At 26.4% G+C, this 16960-nt stretch overlaps 1 protein-coding gene across 1 annotated transcript in view; it reads left to right on the top strand.

The window, feature by feature from the left end:
• LOC135928977 (glucose-fructose oxidoreductase domain-containing protein 2-like) overlaps positions 1-16960 on the top strand; it is a 60262-nt gene that overhangs the window by 42911 nt on the left and 391 nt on the right. The gene's annotated exons all lie outside the window — the stretch shown is intronic.

The following is a 16960-nucleotide window of genomic DNA, read 5'->3' as shown; positions in this document are numbered from 1 at the left end:
CCCTTTATTTCTATAGTATTCTATATTAGAGATCTGCAAAGTTAGGGCCCGGCCCGTCCCGAACAGGCTTCGGCGGGCCTAATATTTTTTAAAAAAATTCGGGTTCGGGCCGGGCAGGGCCGATATAATTTTTTTTAAAAAAAATCGGGTTCGGGCCGGGCCGGCAAAACTTTTATAAAAAAAATTTCGGGCCGGGCCGGGCTTGAAAAATTAGGCCCGATGCAGATCACTATTCTATATTATATTGGCTTTTTTTATATAAGTAATATAAATGTCATATGGGATATGGAATCCATGGGGATTCAATGTCTCTCGATTTAAAATCATTTACCAAGGGTGATTTTATCATTTTAAGATTCTGGTTTAACCGGAAACAATATTAATTTTGGGCAATTTTCGCCATTAAATTTTCTTATTTATTAATTTATATGAAAAATCCATAATTTACTACTCGTTCAAAGGTTCGTGGTAAAATAGTCTGTTATTCACAATATGACATATATATCTTAAACCCTATATTAATGTTAGAGTCGAAGACCTGCATAGACATAAAAAAATATATATATTAATAATTGAAATTCAGATTGGGTCCAGATATAATAATAAAATCAGGTGTTATGAAATTTCTCAAAGCGGCAAAAATTTTGAATATTAAAAGGCGTTAAAACCACCAGACATTATTTGCGTACGCCAAAATTATAAAATAAAAAAGCGACAAGAGCGGAGAAACTTGAACTTAATTATTTTTTGAACTAAATTCAGAATTGCATTTAGAGTATTGATTGATTCAAAAATTAAATTTATTAGAAAATTTATCGATAATTATAGTTAATCCGATATTTTTTGATGCAATATTTTTTTTATCCTATCTCAAATCTAATACAATGGATTTAAAGCATTTATATGAAAGTATTTTTGGGAGGCAGTTTTATAGCTTATACTAAAAAAAAAAGATATTAATAATTAATTTTTAAGCTTTAAAAAGAAAATTAATGAATCAGTTAACAAAATAATTAATTAAAATCAACATTTATTTTTTTAAATTTAGCAATTATTTTATTATCATCTTTACCTCCCTTCCTTCTCAATAATGATACTTTTAAAAAAATTTAAAAAAAAATACTTTTTAAATTATTATAATTTTTTCATTAATAATTTAAAATTTTTTTTGCTTTTAATTCAGAATTTTAAAGCATTATAGAAAAAAAAACTTTTTTATATTATATAATCCAGTTTTTAATTTTAATATTTTCCCGATATACTTAAATAGTGAAGTTGGAGATAATGAAGGATACTAAAACGTTTACAATTTAATTTTCATAATATAATATTTTTTGGAAATTTGTTTTACAAAATCTAAATTGTTAGTATAATAAATTCTAATAACCTAAAAAATACTTTCCTTTTAAATAAAATAGAAAATTGTCAATATTTTCTTTTTAAATTTAAACTTATGCAAAGCATAATTCATTATTTTCTCTTAATTTTCCCGGATAATTTATTAAATTGAGTAGTTATATTATTAAAAAACTAACTAAATCTCACTTCAGTTATACCAAATATACTGGCTTAGTCAGACCCCCTTTTCAATTAAAAGGATATAAAAAAAATTCTATACTAAATGGGAGTTATGATCACGAAATTCGAAAAAAAATTACAACGTAAAAATATGTGCAAGTCGCTCGATGAAAATAAATTATGCTTCGGAAACGTTGCAGTATCATTAAACCATAAAGAGAATGATTTCGATTTAGAAGGAGTGAATGTCAATCATTTGGAAGAAAACGATTACACGGCGCCCAGGGCCCGGGTGTGCAGTTTTGGAAATCAAAGCACTCAAACGAGCAAATTAATCCCTATGAACTCAAATCTGTCCTTCCAATCCAAGGATTCAACTAATTATCAACAATTTAGCGATAGCGCGAGCAACAGAAGTCACAATGAATCCTCTGTCAAAAATTGTAAGAATACTAATGACCATCGGAAATGTCCTAATAATAAAATAGCCTTTAAAGAATATCCTGCGGTGAATTTTACCAATCGGAAGTTTAAAAGGCTTACTTTTGGACTGTTCGGATCGGAAAAACATGCATGCAACAACGTTAAATCTGTTGATGATGTGATTAATCCCTCAAAAACTAATTTTATTAACGCGAGTAAAGACAAAGCCGTGGATAATAATGAAGGGCAAATGAACAATATGGGCTCTTGCTATTATAAAAGACAAGATAGGGAATTGAGCATAGAAAGCAAAGATATGAGCGAAATAGACGAGCTACTCTCTGAGAATCTATTTAGACAAAATGTTATACCTCTCTCACCCAGGGACATATATTGCCTAGAAAAATCCTGGAAGGGTGTCGCACTTAAAATGAATGAAGCCGGGTTGCTTCTCGTTACCAAGTATAGTATATATCATCATTTTTAAATAGAATTTATAAATAGTATAGAAAAATTAAAAGGCTTAAACGTTGATTTAAGATGGTTAATTATAGGAATAAGTTGTATTGTATTTTGAACAATAATTTTCTTTTATATATAATTAAAGCAAATATCCTAACAAGTTATTAAAGTTTATTATATGTTTTATTTTAACTTTTGTGACTAAATTGAGCAGTTTTAATTGTAGGGGGAAGGGTAACGTTTGGATGGTTTTTTTCATCATAAATTTTATTAGATTTTTAGGCCTCCTCTCTGAAGGCCTTTTGATAAAAAATAACCTTGATTTTACACTTTTTTTATAAAATATTTCAATTATAGTCTTTATTTGAAAAAATTATTTAACTATTAATTTTTATGAAATTCTTAACTCATTAAGTATATAAAAAATATTTAAAAAAACTTTTATAATTCACTAAAAATAACAAATTTTTAAATGTTTTAATTAAAATTTGAGAATATTTTAGTAAAGTTTAAAAATTATTATTTTTTGGAAAAATAATATTATATATGTTGATAAAATATGATAAAAGTGGATTAATCAAAACCAAGGATTTCTTATTGATGTATTAAAATTATAGTCAATTGCACTGTATTCGGGTATTTAAATAATAGCAATAATCACAAATGTTTCGGACATTTTATGACAATTATATATATAAGGTGAATTTCCATGACAAAATCAACAACAAAAACACGATTTTCAATCCGACCTCCTCAGATTTATTTAAAATTTTTACAAGAGTTCGTATATATTAACTTAAAAAGATAAAATTTTAGCCCCCAACTCCAATCAGCTGTTGAGATATGGGCCTCTAAATGTCGAAAAAATGGGGCATTTTGGGTAAAATGCACTCCTTTCAATTTTAAATATCTTTGAATATAATTGAGCTCTATTTAAATTTTTTATATAGCCTATAATGGCAGTCCTTTAAAGTTATATAATGTTAAATATTGTTAAAAAATTGTCAAAAACGGGAAGTGATTATAGAATTAAATCGACATTTTTTTATCTCTCAAATTTTTGCTATGTAGGATTACATATTTTTAAGTTGAGCCGATCTCAAGTTTATGATATATGGCATTTTAATCATTAGTCTATTGCAAATATTCTTAATAAATATTTTAAAAAAATAGTTATTTATGATCTGGAAAATTGTTTTTTTTGGGGGGGGGGGGGCATTGGTTAATTTATTTGATGATTTGAATTTCTCTCCTCATTAAAATAACTAATAAATACAAATCAATTTTTGATTATAATTTATTGAAAGAAAAATTTAAGTTTTGTAACTTTTGTGTTTCGGGAATGGGCCTGGCCCTTTGAACAAGATATTTTTTTCATATTCATCAACTTTTTATGCGTAATTAATTCCAGTGTTATTTGCTTTATAAAAATTAAATAGTGTTTAATGTTTGATTCTCATGTGGACTCTGAAGGTAGCTTTTTCTGATAACCTTTTGGTATTGTTTGTAATGGTCTGTTACGAACCGTTTTGATCCCAAAATCAAGTTCATTATGGCTTAGCTTTGAAAAAAAGTCTTAAATCTGCAGATTTATTAACGCTCACTTTTATATCAATATGAGTATCTTTAAAATTAGACTATAATTATTTTCTTCAATATACAAAGAAATTTAAATTACGCTTTTAGCTCAATTATATCCAAAACATTCCAAAGGTAAAGGGGAAGAATTTTTCCCAAAATTTTTCATTTTTAGACCTTTAGAGACCTTTATCTCAGCCTCTATTTAGAGTTGGAGAATATAAAAATTTTTTATTACAATATAGACAAACTCTAGTAAAAAATTTAGAGAAATCTGAGGGGGTCGGTTTGAAACTCATGTTGATTTGTCATGGAATTCTCCATATATAGATAGAAATCTTTATCAAAAAGAATTTTTTCTGCTTTAAAATATTTATTATTAAGGTTTTTATCTAATTTATTAGAGCACGCACGACTTATAAAATCACAGCGATAATGAAATAAATGTTACACGTTATATTACAAATTATTAAATAATATTTATATAATTAAAAACTAATTAAATATTAACACAATCGACATTAATCTCTTTGTTAAAGAAGATATATGATTTATTTATATTAAAATTTAACCTTTTAATCCACACGCAAATAAAAAAAAATTAATTATTTTACAGAGTATAAAAGACAAATCAACACTAACTGAAGTTTTAAGGCGAGGCTTGGACAAGCAAATTAAATGTTATCTATATTTATTGATCAGTTATCAATATTTTATTTAGTCACACCCTCATTTCTAATAGTTTGGAATCAGAACTTATAATTGGATTAAATTTAAAAATTGGAATCTCCTTTCTGAAATTTCTAGGAACTTTCTTTTCAAGAACCCGAATCTGAACCTGTTATAACATAAAAAGTACAACTAATCAAAATTTCTTGTTTTCTTTATCTTTCTTCAAATTTTGGCACCAAAACCCTGAGGAGCCCAGGTCAAGTCTAATAACGAAATCTTATTTTAAATTTTCTGGGTACCCTCTTTAGTCTGAGTACCAACAAGCTCTACTATTTCTGTATATTTTTAAATTTTAGGGTTCTATATATTTGAAGAATTTGAAGTTATTTGGAAGTTAATAGCTTAACAATACAATAAGTTATGCAATAACGATTTGTTTAATAAATATATACTTGGAGTAAAGGGTTAAGGGTAAAACGTTTGAAATGTTTCGCCTGATAAAATCTATATAAAAAGTAATTCTGAATAACATCTACTTCTCCATATAAAAAAAAGTAAAACACTGAGTATAATATGGAATAATAAGAAGTTTGTGTAGTTTATAAGTAGCTGCAATGAATAATTTAGTGATAATCTAGGTAATTTCTACATCTCATCATTCATTGTATTAATAAATTAATCTCAAAATTGTAAAATTTTGTTCCTTAAAACAATAAATTAGGGTCCGATTTTATTTTAAGCCCATTACCCCGAAAATTTTATATTCATTATTAATCATAGCTCCTACCTAAAGTATTTAAGATAGAGAGTTAGACTCTGTAGCTAGGTACACATTAATCTATAATTTTGTTTTCCTTTTGTTTTAACATGTAAGTTAAGCTACCATTAGGACTATACCCATCTTTTTTTAAAAAGATATGCTAATATCTTTTAGAGAAATCGAGGTAGATAATTTTACCTTCGAGCGTTGGAATTCTTTAATTATATATAAATCATTTTACCTCCAGTATCTTTTTAAAAAGGTAAAATAATTCAAAAATTATATTTTAAAAGTTTTAAATGATACACTCTGTACTAGGAGATGTAAATTGTAAAGAAAATATTATTAAAAAATAAAAAAAATCCAAGTTAAAGTAAACAAGTGTCCAATTTATTGAGGAGTATTTTAATAACAATAAATTGATATGATTATTTTAAATTTATGCCCAATTTATGAAAGAATTTTGTAAGAAAGAATTAAATTTTTTTTCAAAAGTGGAAATTCCGGGATTAGGGTAGCGCCTTTAATGGGGGTAGGATAAATTTATAGGGTTGTTATCTATTACATTTTTAGATGAAATAGGACAAAATATATTGCTATAAAAATTAATAGTTTGATAATAACAATCAGTTAATCGACCATTATAAGAAACTATTAAGTTAATATAATGTAAAATAAAATAAATAATAAAATTAGTCCGTAAGCTAAATATTAAATTAATAGATAGCAAAAACCCTCATAATTAGAAAGGTGTAATTAATAATGTGGAAACATCGCCGTAGACGGTGGCGAAATTTTTTAGTGGGGGGGATATGCATAAGTTTTTGAGGGGGGTTTACATCCAGTGAAAATACTGTCATGTAGACGCTGTCCTCTGGGGATGGACATGAATCTTTAATTTAAAATTCTAATATAAAATTTTGAAACTGAAGCCTGGATTTTTAAAAAAATTTTTAAAGGGCTGGGCTTGTGCTTAAAATTATTAAATTTAAATTTCGATTATTTAAAACAGTTGCTAATTTAAAGAAATATAGCTTTTTTTCCTTCTAATAATAATAAATTTTAGTATTGTAAACAAAATGATTGCCAAAATGTATTTAAATATTGTTTATTTTCAATAAATAAATAAATAGTTTTTGGATATGGGCTTGGGCCGAGTTTGGGAAATTTTTTTGAATCTTATTATGGGCTTGGGCTGGACTTGTAAATTTGTTTAACATTAGATATGTGCCGGGCTTGGGCCTAAGAAAATTTTTTACTGCGAGCCTAGGCCGGGCTTGGCCAAAAAAATTAAAGCCCATGAAGGCCTCTGATAAAATGTTCCAATATTCCAGGGGGTTAATGTATGCCTATCCCGCATGTTATTAATAACGAAAGTATCTCGTTCAAGAGGTAAAGGAACAGCTACTTTAAACAATAAGTTTTGGATGATTTTATTTATTTTCTAGTGTCTTGTATATGTTATCTGTTTAAAAGACAATGGAGTGGGTGTCTTGTTCTAGAAATCAACTAGTATACTACACTTTTGAAAATTATAAGTTATAATGGAACCTAGCCAGATAGTTTCTACTTACCGAAATTCGTCGTTTGCTAAAAGGAATTTGTTTAATTTACTTGGATGCTTCTAACCATTCGTAGCCAGTTTTATCCATTACTAAAGAACTAAGGTTAGTGAGCATCTGGAGGTCATTTTTCGAGAGAATAAAATTGACGGACCATGGCACTATAGCTGCATCCCAATCCTATTGTAAGTTGGTTATTGGCCGTCTATAATATTTGTGGTTTAGCTGGGTAACGCAAGATTAAGTCATGAATCTTGGGTTGTCTGATTAATTTATGAATGAGTTATCGGTTGGTTAGAAGAAGTTATGAATGATAATTGATAGTGGCATCAGCTCTCCTCATTTAGTTGGAAGAGTACTTTTCAGTTAAATATTCTGACTAAATTTGAGATTAATCATATTCTCCAGTATAGATTTAAGGTTTTATAATTTGAGTGGGAAGATGGAAATGCCCTGGATAATCGAAAGCAAATTGTATTTTAAGAATATTGAAAAAATTTTAATTAAATTAAACACCTGATGTGAAGGCAGATGTTTAATAATATTTTCCTTTGAGATTAGATTGTGATGGTTTTTTCCAAGAAATTTTTTATTCTGGCCGAACCTCCTACAGGGATCCTAGAATGTAAATTTCTTCTTTACTGTTAGAATTTATATAAAATAAGTGACAAAAATTGAGTTGAAAAAATTTCACATTTTTTATAATTTAATGATCAATTAAGATGTTGAAAATTACAAATTATAATCCTTAAGGCTTTATTAATATCTTAAAAGAGCCGGAAATAGTAGCTCATCTATATACCAGACATTGAGGTTCAGGCCAACTTTATTATTAATATGTTAAATCATTTTATTAATAGACAGAATAGAGGTGGACCTAAAGACCCCCCCCCTTTTTGGAGCCCTTGGGCCATGAATTTGCCAAGTAACTTAGGTAACATTGTAAGTTAGATAGACGCATCAGTATCAGAGTATCTGGTATATTGATGCAATTTTTTTAAATAAATATAAAATTCTATTTTATACCCGGCTTTATTTCCATCAATAGGTATTTGGCCAAATAAAATTGTATTTTATAGGTTACCCATAATTTACACCAAAGTTTAAAAAATGTAGTATCTTTTATTATTGATATGAAAATATTTTCCACTTTTTCCTACTTTCACTTACATTTAATTAAAAGCTATATAATTAGATTAGACGTTTAAAAATATATTTTTGATTTATAAATTCTCTAGATTTATTTATTTTATGATTTATATATTTATATGTAAAGACCAATTTTAAAAAATAAACAATAAAATTGTTATGCCAAAAAAACCATTCTTTCATCATACTGTGCTTTATTTGAACCTTTATATCGTTATTTCCTTCATTAAATAGATTAAAATTTATAAATTATTAATGGTCGTGTTAAAATCGTTAAAATATAATACAATTACTGAGCTAAATACAGCCAATTATATATTACATTAAAGTCCTGATAGGCGACCCAATATCATGACCGTCCACGTTCAATAGACGTATACTTGAGCATAGTTTAAAAAAATATTATTTTGGACCAAATGAATTAGTGATCAATTTTTTAAATCAAACCGCATTAAGAGGACAGGACAGAAAAAATAGAATTTTTTTATTATACGACCCCGAACACCTGTCTATTCTAACCCTAAAATTATATCTATATAAGGTAAGTAGGGTTATAATATATAACAACCCTAACTTAGCTATGGTTTTTAACCCTAATATCGTAGAAGAGGTTGGTTTCTAAAATACGATAGATATCTACTTAGGGGAGAACGGTGGAAAATGATCATTATTTTGCATGCTTACAATAAAAATTGAAAGGAAAAGGAAAAACAACAATTATAAATGTATAATCCAATCTAACACCGGTGCCACCAACCATTTTCTTCACACCGAAAAAGCCTTGAGATGAGCAGCACGACCAGGCTCGCCACAGATTTTTTTATGGAAACGGCGCGGCGTGTAGAATTTTTATAATTATATCACGTTTAGCCATCATCATTTTAATGAAATGAAAATTTATATTTAAAATACTTTATCCTAGCAACTAGAAACATGACGCAGAAGCATACAGGTGAAACTATATTATCTGATATCGAGAATTCTACTTAAAAGACAAAAATAATAAATATTAAGTGATACTGTGGTAAATGTCAAAAGAAGCGTCAGATTGGGATTATGAACATCCTTTTGCCGTGGCATGCATGGGCTTTATAATTTAATTACAGTGGGTGGCATAAAAAAGTGGTAAGATTACTTATTCTGTTAAAAAAAATATTAGAGAAGTCATTTCAGCATTCAGATATCGAGTAGCTAATTTGGATGTAAAATTGAGCATCATAAATACCTGCAATCAATTTATGAAACAGGTCATAGTCTGGAAATTGAGGATTCTGACCTTGATAAACATTTTGATATCTCTGGTGAGGATGATTATATAAATTGCATTGCACCAAACAGATCTAATTAATATGAAAAGTTTAAAATTAAATTGCCCTACCCGCTGGTGCAGTATATTAAGTATACAGAAAGTATCCATAGGTTAACGAGATTCCTATAAATAATGTTATAAATTAAATTGGAAAATAATACGGTAGAATTCTTTCCTCCCAAATGGGTTTAACTATTTGAACTTATTATTTTGCAGTTAAAGAGAAAAACATATTCAAATCCTTAAATCTGATTGCTCAGATATCATTTACCTAAAAGAAAATATGAAAAAAAAGTTTGACCATATGTTTACAATTATTTAACTTAATAATTTATATTATATTTTTATTAATAAAATTATATTTTAAAAATTAGATATTCCCGGATTCCAAAATATTAAAATTGTTATAGAATATTTAAATTCGAATTCTATGACATCATTGCAATTTTTAATTAGACATTTAAAACTTTTAGAGCATGATAGAAATGCACAGTTAGACTCAAATTGAAGATAATGGGCAAACAACCAGTTCATATATAGCTAAAATAGCTCGTAAACATTACTTTTCAAGTATTAATTATAACAACATTAGCAATTTACAGAAGAATACCATATCTCAGCCAAAATAGTATACTAAAACAGGGTGCACTAACTTTTTAGGAAAAGAAGGGGCCAGAATTTCCTAGACTTTTTAATTTATAGGAAAACTATTTGTATACTTGCAACCAGTACCAGCGAAAGAATTGTTCATTGCTGTATTAATATTGAATGCATTTATGCCCCACGAATCTTGATAAAATACTATTTATTGATGATAATTATAATTTTACTAAATCTGATTTCTAATTTATTATATTTTTTACTTAATATTTTGTTTGCATTCAAAATTTATATTTTAATTTGCTTTAATAAAAATCAATAGAATATTACTAATATGTTTTGTATGCGTGACTCTGACCTAAGTAAAAATGAAATTCCTTAGTCTATTTCCTAGAATAAGAAAATACATAAATTTAAATAGAAATGAGATGGGAAATAATTTAAGAACTGAACTAAACTATATTAACAATGTTAGAAATATGAGCACCCAACTAAATTTAAAAAAATGTATTACAGTGAATTATAAATTAAATTACTCGCCAATTTATTTAGTGGCGGCAAAATCATCCCGCAGACGAACACCAATAAAAAACATAAAACTGGGCTTTGGACCACAACAAAATACGGGGGCAGCTTTAAAACTAAGATACTTTTGGTGCCATGATTAATTAAGTGAAGTTTCACCCATGCCCCAGGATAATGTTAAAATAAAATTGGACACAAATTTATTGTTTTATAGAACAAAATATTACAATTTCGAGATTTATTACTTTTAACTAAAATCTAATTAATACAATCATAAGGAGTTGGGCACGAAAAATGTAGCAGCATTAAAAATATAATTATGATAAAAAAAAATTCTAAAATTTTGCCATTTTTTAATCTGAAATACTTAATTGATATAATCAATAATAATAAATGAGTAAGGTTTGGTAATGGCTAAAAATCAGTTAATTGGTTCAATCGGGCGTTCTAGAGAAAATCCTACAAACTTTCTTAATTTATTTTTGTTTTCTTATTTGTACTTTTGAAGAAAAAGCCGAGGTTGAGATAATTGTTTTAGGTTAAGAACTAAGTTTTGACGTTTCTTTTATCCTGGCCAAAGGCTTAAAGAGCTAAAATTAGAGCATTTTAAGTATAAAAACTAGATTCTTTGAAAAATGTGAATAAGATGGATTTGTTAAGGTTAAAATGAAAAATTATTACAACAAATTATTATTTTTTGGAAAAAGTTATATTGATGCTTTTTATATCTCTTAGCTTTATACATGTAATTTATTAGCAACATTTTTAAAAAAAGTAGTTAAATAGACCTGAGCCATCTTTGATAAATGTGAATAAGATAGATTAGTTTTGGCCTTTTGGGTGAAAATTAAAACGATTACAACAGATTATTATATTTTAAAAAGTTCATTTTTATGATATTCTGGAAATTGAAGTTAAGTTTTTATTCTATCTATTTCAAAATTAAAAACAAAATATGAAAGAAAATTTTATCCCTATAATATTTTAATGGAGTGGGGAGAAGGTTCATCTCCAATCCCACCCTCCATCCTATCCCTGCATTCACGGTTAGAGCAAATTCGCGGCGAAGTATATAAATATACAGTTTATTTTGCATATTTCGTCGCTAATTCGTGTTACCTGCGAATGCAGGGTAATGCGCCACCGATAAATGGGCTGGATTGAACACATTTAGCAAAAAAAAAATACTAAATAATTTATTAAAATCGTATAATAATATTGGAATTTATTGAATTTGTAAATAAAACCATTACTAAATTTTAATAAAATATGATAATTTTTGAAACTTTAGCTATATTTTCTTGGGGTTCCATTTTTATAGAAAAACCTTTCAATCTATAGGTCCCTTGAAGGTAAAAATAAAAGAATCATTCGCATTCTATTCGCATTTTACCATTAAAATTAATATTAAAAAATGATTTATCTAATAAGCCCCTTCATTATTCAATCAAATTATTCGTTATTTGTAATGCTGTGAAGTAACGTCAGAAAAGGAACTCCCTTCTAGAGGTAACGAGTAACGGTAACGCGTTTCTTTTTTTGAGTAACGGTAACGCAAAACGTTACTTTATATTTTTTCTTAAAAAATGTCAACAAGAAGAAAAACAAATTTTATTGTATTATAAAATTACTTTTATTTGTTTTTTAATTCTTAATATAAATAATTTAAGCCGAGTTTTAATTCATATCAACCACTTCCTTCATTTTTATTTTAAATTCTCGTTGTTAAATTTTCTGTCGAAATTAATATTCAATCAAAATTCAAAGTAAATGTTAATAATGATGTTATTATTATTATAATTTATTTTAAGAATATTATGTCCATACTACTTATTTCTTCAGATGAAGATAATTTAACCCTTCCCGGGCCCAAATTTGAAATATATTTTAAACCAATAAAGAAAATTAATGGTACCAAGTCTACACTTTGTAAATGTAAATTATAACCCAACACAAATATTTCAACCCAATTACCAGCAGTTCAAACTTTAAAAAACATTTTGTAAAAAATAAATTAATATATCATTATTTTAAACATTACATTAATAATAGAATAATATTCTTTCATAATATTTTGAAAAGCTTAATCATGGAATTAAAATATAAATAGGGCTGTATCGATATTAAATATCGGATCGGATCAACACCGATATTTAGCGTTTTCGAAAAATATCGGATCGGGCCGATATCTGTAAAAAACCGATCCGATCTTTTTTACTTTTCTTTATTTGTTATTTTATGTTATGTATATTTATTTTACATTATTATAATATTTTCTAAATAATTTTTTCTTAAACAATGCAAATGCACAACACACTCTAAATTTTATTCTTTTTTAAAATAGATTTATAGTATTTTAAAAGTTTTTTTTATTAAAATAGAAAGGAACACCCAAAGTTTTAATTATTTTAAATCTTTTTAAATAATAACGCCAATTTTATTATTTATATTTTTAAATATGGTATCTGAATTATGGAAATATTTTACAAAAGACAAAGATAATTCTTCAAAATGCGTTATCTGCGGAATCATCTGAGTTTACCTTCAATACGGCAGGGGATATAGATATTCCATATCGTAGAAGCTTATTGCCAGAAAATCTAGAGTCTCTTTTATTTATTAAAAAAATCTAATATATTTTAATTTTATATATTAAATACAATTTTATAATTCATACCAACTTAAAATGGATATATTATCAAATATATGTTTTTTAAATTATAGTCTTAATTGTAGAAATAAAAAAAATTAAATTAAATGCATAATTTGATTTTTTGCATAAAAAATATTGATTTCTTAATTACATTTGGTTCAAAGGGCGGTGGTGAAAAATCAATATAAATATCGAATCGGGTTTGAAGCAATATCGGATTGGTGAAAAATATGTGAATCGGCACAGCTTTAAATATATGCAATTAAATTATACTACAATTTTGGGCTGGGATACCAACATTAAAAACGCAAGAATAACTAAATATTGGTTTTGGTTCAAAGTATTATATTGAGTTTTTTATATCTTCTATTTCTTGTTTTAGTATTGCAATTGGTTTGACTATAATTGTTAATAAATTTAAAAAATAAAAAAGAGTGATTTTAAACTTTGTTTAAATAATATATATATATGAAATAGTGGCGTAGCCAGAATTTATCCAATAACAAAATTTTACAGAGAATTTCATTATAGATTTCATTTATTAATAAAATACTATATATACCATTATTTAACCAGCTGTGTTGAGCACTAAGCGCTCTTGTTTGTCTGATCAAAATTTTGAAATCAATTGTTGCTAAAAATAAATAAAAAATTGTTACATAAAGATGTTATCTTATAATATATTATTTTTGTATAATTTTATTTATATTATAATTAAATATATAAATATTTTTTTTATAAAACGATCTTATATATTCTTTTTGTATAGTTTTATTTTATTATATATTGTCAGAAAAAAATAAATATTATTTTTGCATATATTTAATTTTTTTAAGTAATGATTAGCCCGTTACTTTTTTAAAAGTCGGTAACGCGCGTTACTTTTTTGAAAAGGTAACCCGTTCCTTTTTTCAGATGTAACGAGTAACGGTAACGCGTTTCTTTTTTGTGGTAGCGTTTACGGTACTAGTTATTTGCTATCGAGTTGTAATAATAATAAATTATTCGCCGAATAAGCCCCTTCATTATTTGATCAAATTATTCTTATATAATATAGTTTTTTTCTTATCATTCAAAAATTTTCGTAAAAATAAAGCAATTTTTTCTAGTATAAATTTTATTACATTTATTTAACCCTTCGTTGCACGGGGAAAAAGAACGCGAGAGAATAGGTGGTACCCTCAGACCCCAATTTAGAAACACTATATATTAAAATCAAATTAATTTGTAGCTTTCATATTATAAAATTAATATTATATAAACTATAAGTTAAGGATTTTAACTATTATTATAATAATTTAATGTTATTATTTTACATTATTATGAAAGCTTTTGTCAAGGGAGTTGAAAAAGTGGCAAAATATTTTAAAAAGCCATTAATTATGCTTAAATATATCAATGTCAAAACAGATGAAAAAAAGTTACACGAAAAAACAGGTGGGGTCTACATGCAAAAAACACTTATAACTCTTTAACTACTGAAAAAATTTATTATGCACGCATATCCTTTATCTAAAAATGTTAAGCTACTAAAGGATTCAAGCAAAAATATCGATAGAATTTTAAGTAATAACACACCTGTGCAAAACAGAGTTAAACTTTATTTCCACATCCATTTATTAATTTTTTTGCAAATATAATCCATTTTCTCATTAAAGATTTTTGAGCAGAACTGGACAACACTTGTTCAAAATATTTTTACACGACGAACCTAAAATTCGCAAATTTATTTTAAACTTATAGAAAAATTCAGGCATTTTTCCTTCGTATAAAATAATTAAAGACTGGGGGGGGGGGACAATTTGCATAAAATTTTATTTTTTAGTTTATTGGGCTACCTTTTCAAAAATTTCTACGAAATAAGAATAAAACTATTTATTGATTCATATTTTTGGAAGCATAAGCCATTCACAAATCTTGGGTATGATATGATAGCAAATAAATAGCAAAATGATTAATTATTAAAAATATAAAGAGCATTTTATATAAAAAAAAAATAAGGCAAACATCACTAAATCGATATGTCTGGTTTTTGATGTTATTAATGAATCATATACATATTTAATTATAAAAAAAAAATTTAATTTAAACTAAAATTAACACTTTTAATCGATTTTTAATTTTAAATAAAATTTATAAATCTCATATAATTTAAATTTGAAAAGATATTTTTTAAAAATAAGAATATTATTTAAATGGGTCGCGTGAATGTGGGTTACTCTAGTTTTCATCTCTAGTGCCAATCTTTATTATACAGTTAAATTGCTTAGTAATAACATATAGCAATTTTCTAAATTACGACCTCATTGGTTAAATACCGACCAAAATTTATTAAAATAACAGACATGTTATTATTTAATATGTATTAATGGAATCACGTAGTTGGAGTTCGATGATAACAAACCAATAGCAAATTGATTTATTATTAAAAATATAAAAAGCATTTTATCAAAAAAATAATGCAAACATTGTCGATATGTCTGGTTTAGTGATATTAATGAACCATATACATATTTAATTATAAAAAAAATATTTAATTTATAACCAAAATTAACACTTTTAAATCGATTTTTAATTTTAAATATTAATTTACTTAAATTTACAAATCCTTATAATTTAATTTTGAAAAGATATTTTTTAAAAATTATACTATTTAGATGGTACGGGTGAATGTGGGTTATCTGGACTTGTACTTTTTCTTTGTCTCCAGTGACAATCTTATATAGTTAATTTGCATAATGGCGCTATTTTATCGGTTAATGATAGATATTGCCAAGTCAACATATAACAATCTAAATAACAAACCTAATTGGCTAAATACCTGCCAAAATTTATTAAAATACGTTGTCGAGTCCGAACTCTTAAATATCATCCCTCAAGAACTGTAACACCAAGGGATTAGAACCAAAAACCATCTGATTGGTATGCGACGCTCTTATCGACTAGGCACAGGCGCTTTCCGAAAATCGCGATTTTTTAAGTGTACATTATAAATAAATTTGGTAGTGCCTATCCAAATGAAAAATAAACAAAATACCAATTTGATGTAGTACCTATCATTAACCTATGTTATCCATAAAAAATTGAAGTATTATAAAAAAATAATAGATGAAGCAAATTTTCTAAAAACGTAGTTTTATTCTTTACATATAACTTTTCTATGGTAGAAATCAACATTTAATGAAAAATATTTTTATATATGTATTAATATAAAATTTGAAAAATAAAAATTTAATGATTATGAAAAACTCTGGGCCTTATGGCCTTTCGCGGTGGGTGTTACAGAGTCTCTTTATTTTTATCCCAATTTTTTATATAAAAATGTTAATCCTACGAAAATATATTGTTAAATATCTTAAATGTACCATCCATATTATATAAATCGCCTGAAAAAACTTGTTTTCACTTAAAACTATCGTATAAATTACAAAACAAGTTAACTATCGTCATACATCGTGGCTTCGGTGTTTTTATAAACATAGTTGGTATTTTTTTTAAATTACATGCCTGCCTAAAAATGGCATCATATACCCCATTAAATCCTGCCCCAGGTCTTCACATTTAATCAAAAGTTAATTTCTGGTTAAACTGGCATAATTTTATGAGCAGAAATGCATATAATTTTAAAATAACGTTTGAGGTGTTAAAATTTTAATTGCAAAAATTTTCATAAACATATTTTGGGAAACATTTTCAGAACCATGAGCATCTTATTAGATTTTAATTTCAAATCTCAAGATATATTCGTT

This window comes from Gordionus sp. m RMFG-2023, chromosome 4 (genome assembly GCF_954871325.1).
Source record: "Gordionus sp. m RMFG-2023 chromosome 4, tfGorSpeb1-WG-v2, whole genome shotgun sequence".
Classification (NCBI taxonomy): domain Eukaryota; kingdom Metazoa; phylum Nematomorpha; class Gordioida; order Chordodea; family Parachordodidae; genus Gordionus; species Gordionus sp. m RMFG-2023.
The sequence above is the reverse complement of the archived record's forward strand: the minus strand, read 5'-3'. Positions and strand labels throughout refer to the sequence as shown.